Source organism: Leptodactylus fuscus, chromosome 11 (genome assembly GCF_031893055.1).
Source record: "Leptodactylus fuscus isolate aLepFus1 chromosome 11, aLepFus1.hap2, whole genome shotgun sequence".
Lineage (NCBI taxonomy): Eukaryota > Metazoa > Chordata > Amphibia > Anura > Leptodactylidae > Leptodactylus > Leptodactylus fuscus.
Genome location: NC_134275.1, coordinates 31,372,734 through 31,378,733, shown reverse-complemented (window position 1 = coordinate 31,378,733; position 6,000 = coordinate 31,372,734).

Below are 6,000 nucleotides of genomic sequence, written 5' to 3'. Positions count from 1 at the left end.
ATATGATGCACCCGCTGGGACTTGCAGCCAGCAGACCCCAATCTCCCAGAAATCTCATTAGCTTGCTAAGCTATCCTTTACCGTAATGAAAACAATAGCTTGCAGTAAGTACTAAATCAATCCTAATCCCATTCATTTTTTTGCATAACTCACATCTTCAGCTTTATTCCTATGCTGAATAAATTAACCCATTTATTTACAAAAGGGGCTGTGGTTAAGTTAACCTCTTCAATACCAGAGTTGTCATATAGCATTTATAAAATGTATCGCTTAATAACGTGACCATTACCCATGACCATCACGTATACCAAGCTGTTATAATGATTTTATATCTTACCTAAATGAAAATAATAAGACAAGTGCAAGTCGAGGCTGTAAGAAACAGGTGTCTTTACAGACATTCTTAACCTGGAAAATATTTCTTACATTGTGATAACAGCGACTCCACAACTGCCCAATTTGTGCTCAACACCTGGGCCGTAAGTGCGGTAATTAAGATTAGTAGCACAGTGCGAAGGGCTCCCGATAGCCCACGACTGTCATAAATAATACACTCAGCATACAGGTCCGGCCATGGAGCAGGTGTGTGACTGGTTACTGTGAAATGCCTCATAATATCTCTTTCTCCAAAGAACGCAGCTCTTCTGTAAAAAGAGATTAACAGTCATGACAGAGAATCGCTCGGTCCATACAAGTCCCGTGTGTTTCACGTTGACTTTTATTAGTAGTAACAAGAAGGCACTGAGAACGGGGGAAAACACATTTTGTAAAAATGTAATGAGTAGTTATGGGAAATATAGCCTGGTTTCACCTGGAATATAATGTAGGGAAGACGCAGGTGAAAATTAAAAACTGAAATTAATAATTTAATTATGATTAGAATTATTGTACACTGTCTACCAATAAGTATTTGGACATTCACATGCAAATGAAGATACAGTATCTGCGGACGCGATGTACGTCACACCTTCCGCCATTAAATAGGAAACAGAATTGGCATCAGTCGCATGCAAGATGCCATGAAGTGCAGGGCTGTGCGATTTAGAGAAAGGGGTAATTGTTGGGTATCACAGAATTGGTCGATCCTTAAGGGACATAGCAAGTGAACTGAATTACCCCAAATTGACAGTGGCCTACGTGATTACAAAGTGTAAAGTGAAGGGTGATTGTGGGAATACGCCCCGGGTCGGCAGACCTCCGAAACTTGGAGATAGAGACCAACAGGTGGTGGTCAGAGAAATTCGGAAAAACCGCACACAAACGATGGCTCACATACACCAGGAGTTTCAACAGGCATCTGGGAGTATTGTGTTGATCAATACCATCCATAAGGAAGCATCTGCTGGGTTCTACCAACTATTGAATATGAATAAATGTTGTTTTTCTATTTTACCACCGGTGTCCAAATACTTATTGGTAGACAGTATATTACACACCCAACAGCTATAACATGGCATAACGTCTAATGTGTAGCCCTTGTGCCGATAAAATACCTCTAACCAGCTGAGACATGGACTCCAAAAGTCCTCTGAGGGTATGTTCATACATTCCTCTTTATTTCCCCCATTGAACAGCAGGGGCAGGGAGTCCTAGATGCAGTAAGAACTGCAAATTATACTCTCTGCTCTCTCCCAGTGAATCCTTCCATCATCATTCGGGAGTGTGGTGGTCAGACAAGGGCCTGTTTTAATCGTCAAACTGCCCCCTTGGGTATGTGAGTTATGCCCCTGCATTATTTAAGTTGGAATCACTTAAAAAAAAATTGCTCATAGGCCTGGATAATGTTACATACTTGATATGGAGCCCCCTGGTTTTTTTTCTTTAACACTGTGTCCTCCTAACATTTCCTCAGTACAAAAAGCTGTCAGGGCCCGTTCACATGGCGGAATTTGTTGCTGATTTTTAGGCAGATTCTGCCCCAACATTGAGATTGGAGTAGGAAGCTGAAAAAATAAGCGCCCTGCTTGATCTTGACGTGTATTCTTGCTCAAGACTCCCCACTAATTAAGTTCTGCTTCAACAATCCACTGCAGGGAGCAGAGAATGAAAATAAATTTTAAGTGGATGTCCACTGCAAATACCTCTTCATATTCTATAGAATAAACAGCTGTAAACCAGATACCTTACCTGCAAAAAGGTATGGGCCAATTCATGGTGAAACCCCCTGCTTATAAAAACTGAGCATCTATTATCTTTAAAATGAATATCCTGCTATGTCTTCTTTACCTCATGCAGACTTTGCCTATTCATCCTCCTTTTTCCAGACTGTCTCCTCCATTCAACTGACATTTATCTGGTTGGACAAATCGGCGAGAGTTGGCAGATCCTTCTCTTTCGTTCCAAGAATTGTGACGGCTTATCCCTTCCTGATTTAAAGTCATATTATCTTGCTGCTCATCTGGCCCGAATAGTTGACTGGTGTACACAGGTCATTTAAACCCTAGGTTTATATTAAGCAAGCATTTTCAACAATTCCTTTGCAAACGGCCCCTTGGCTTGAACCCTTGCTCTTGTCAACCCTTCGTTTCCACCCCAACATCGGCCCTACACTCAATCTGTTCCAGGCGTTCGATTCACTCCTACCTCCTTCCTCGGGATTCCTTATTTTACCCCATTTTGGGGAATCACAGGTTTCCTCCTGGTGTCTCTGACAGGGTGTTCTGTAACTGGCGTCGCCATGGGATTTACTGTGCATGTCACCTCCAGGGAGACTCTGGATGGCGGACAACTCAGACTACCCTGACCTCAACTGACTTGCCCCCATTGATGCGTGGCGCAATATGCAGCTTGGCCATTTTATGAATTCACTCTCAGCCCCGACTGATGTCCGGACAAAACCTACATTCTTGGAGCACATCTGCGTGGGTGACAGTATTCTGCGCCATTCCCTCTCAGTTATTTACAAACTTTTTATTGATCCCTGCTCAACGGGTCTGTTCCCAATTGCGGGGATATATTGAAGTGGGAAGCCAATTTGTCTCTTTCCATGTTCCAGAACCAAAGAGAACGTATTTTCTGACTCATGCACGGGGCTATCTCTCGCTTGTCACGTTAGTATAGGGTCTCCGCAAAGCCACGTGTTCTTCTCGCAGGTCTCCCAGATGTGCTGAAGGTGAGGGCGACATGCTCCATGTCTTCTGGTCCTGTTCAGTGCTTCCCCATTTTGATATGTTGTTAAACAGATCATTCTGCAAATTACTGAGGCGTCTCAGCAGTTGGGCCCTGCTCTGTTTCTACTTCAGCACTGTGAGACTCCAGTGCGAACCTATAAGAGCTTGATATTCTGATTCTTGGTCCACGCGGCCCGAGCTTGCATTCTGCAATTGTGGAAGCAAGTAGAATCTCTTCCTCTCTCCCTTTGGATTTTGTAGGTCAATTAGATTATGTGAATGGAAAACCTGACTTCCTTCCTGCATGACACGGGTGAGGCCTTTAACAAAACTTGGTTTTACTGGTGGACATTCCTAAGATCTGGAGAGTATCAGAGGCTTATGGGCTCTGGAACCCCCTGCAGGGCTTGGACTAGGACTTCTGAGCGTGGTCTCCCACCGTTAGCTTTAGTATTACCAGTGTCTTTGCATCTACATCTGACCTCACATAGTGAATCTCAAGCCTTTCTACTATGGTCCTGACACGTGATGTCCTCTGGGCCCACATCTGTTATATTACCCTGTTCACTCGCCCATTACCCATCCTGGGTTTTTTTGGTTTTTTTTCCTCTTTCTTTTCCTCCTTTCTCTCTCCCCCCTTCATTTTCTTTAATCAATATTTTTGTTGCTGACTGTGGCTGCCTTGGGTTCCCTTTTGGTGGCTCTGGTCCACATTGTTTGTATGTTATATTCCTGTATTCAGGGACTGTTATGATTTAAGCAGCACACATGCTGGTGCTGGAGGTCTTTGGCACATAATGCAACACCCTCTGTATTCTGATCATGGAGGGAAGTTAGGGTTGATAGTATTTGTAGGAGCTCTGTAGTTCTAGGGTGGACACAACATGACATTATATCAGACCTGCAGCTTTACCTTACCTGACCTGGGATAACAGAGATGCTAGTAATGAAGTAAGAATTCCTGCATCAGATAAAGAAAAAATTAAAAACTTATTTTCTTGAAATTCTTACGGGGTTCCTTACACAGTATGTCCTGACCACATCTGATATGCTATTTGCCAAGATGCACCTGCACTTTCTATCTGAAGCAATAGCAGCAGTACAGGTGCAGACCAGCATTTGGCGGCCATGTGTCATTACCAATAATTGCAGGGTTGCACTGGTACTTGCTAGTGCTTCAAATGGAAAATACAGGTGCGTTTCAGCAATTATCACATAGCAGATGCGGCAGGTACACATTGAGTAAGGGCATCCCACGCAGATATTCCCATAAACATAACTAACAGTATATCATTGGGATGTGGAGGTTTGATCAAATCTAATCTCTAGAATAAAGTAGCTGCAGCGCTAAGATAGTAACAGGTCTGTGCTGTATATATCCAAGTAAAATACAGAGACCTGCACTGGAGTATATATGGGGCACAGCTACATGCAGGTTCTGGAAAGCGCTGCTGAACTTTCTGGTTTCGTTGACTAGATAAGCCAAGTGGACACTTCAGATGCCTGACTGTATACCCAAGCGAAACTTGTATACCCAAGCAAAGTAGTAATGTCACATTCTACTGAGAAGTGACTTGAAAATAGAAAGTGCTTAAGACAATTATCTGGAAACAATTATATTTGCAAAAGCGAGTAAAGATCTTACACTTATGGACGCTTCTTCGGTGAAAAGCTATTCTGAATCTTCCAAATCTATGCAAGATAGCTTGAGCATGCATATTTATTTCAATAGGAAGAGGAAAACAAGCTGCCGCCAGCCATCCAATTCTCGATTACTGCCAAAATATGCTGTGTGGGGTACCGCTGAGAGTCTGACATATAAATGTTAATTATTGATCAAAGGATTGGACAGGTTAAGTAAAATACACATGCACGCTCAGTGAAATAAACATGCATGCTCATGGCTGCAATTGGATTAAATAGGCTCATAACCACTGAATGTATATACAGTCTATGGGAATATTATGGGTTGTGTCAAATAAAATACATCCTCTATCCAAAGGGGGGGGGGGGGTGGGGGGTGGAGACCACAGTATAGGGGAGAAATGTCAGATCTCAGGGGGTCCAAGAGCTGGGAACACCAGTGATGAGAAGAACAGTGACCCATAAATTCACCTACATGTTCTTTGTGAATGAAGCACCAGTGCACTTATATGACCAGTGCTCCATTCATTTTGCAGATTGCAGCCCTGCTAGTCCCATTAAAGTGAATGGAGCATCATGCCATCGCAGGACTCTTCAGTGTGACCTTTGTGCCCTCATTCTCCTGACTGTCAGCAGTCAGACACCCAGCAATCTGACATTTATTTCCTATCCTGTTGATAGGGAATATGTGTCTGTAATAGCACAACCCCTTAAAGTCCCTATGTACTTTGCAAGTATACAGCAAAATGGCCTCCATGTGCTGCTGTTCAAGCTTTGTCAACTTACGTACTTACAGAACTATTCTCCCCTTGCTTTCAGTACTTCTAGTTTAGAGTATCATTGTAAATGCAGCATTCGACTGAGTATGACAAAATTTAGCAATATTTACTGAGAAATGTGCAGACAGCACATGTGGATTTCTCTATTGAAGGTACCGTGGTAGTATATTTTAATTTCACTGCACCAAAGTATGGCCAAGGGCACCGGAGATGAGTCTGATGAGAAAATCAGACTAATCTTTCTGTAAGTAAGTCTGGGATATATATCCTTAGCACAGGCCATAAATATCTGATCAGTTAAGGGACTGACAGAAAGTCCTCGTACCAATGAGATGTATGGGGCCGCTTCTCACACCCGTACTATACTTGGCACAGTGTGGAAAACAGCTGGCTCCGATACTTGTATAGTGGCTGAGCACCAGTACAGCAACTCAGCTGCTATCGACTGGAGCACAGTCATGTGTATA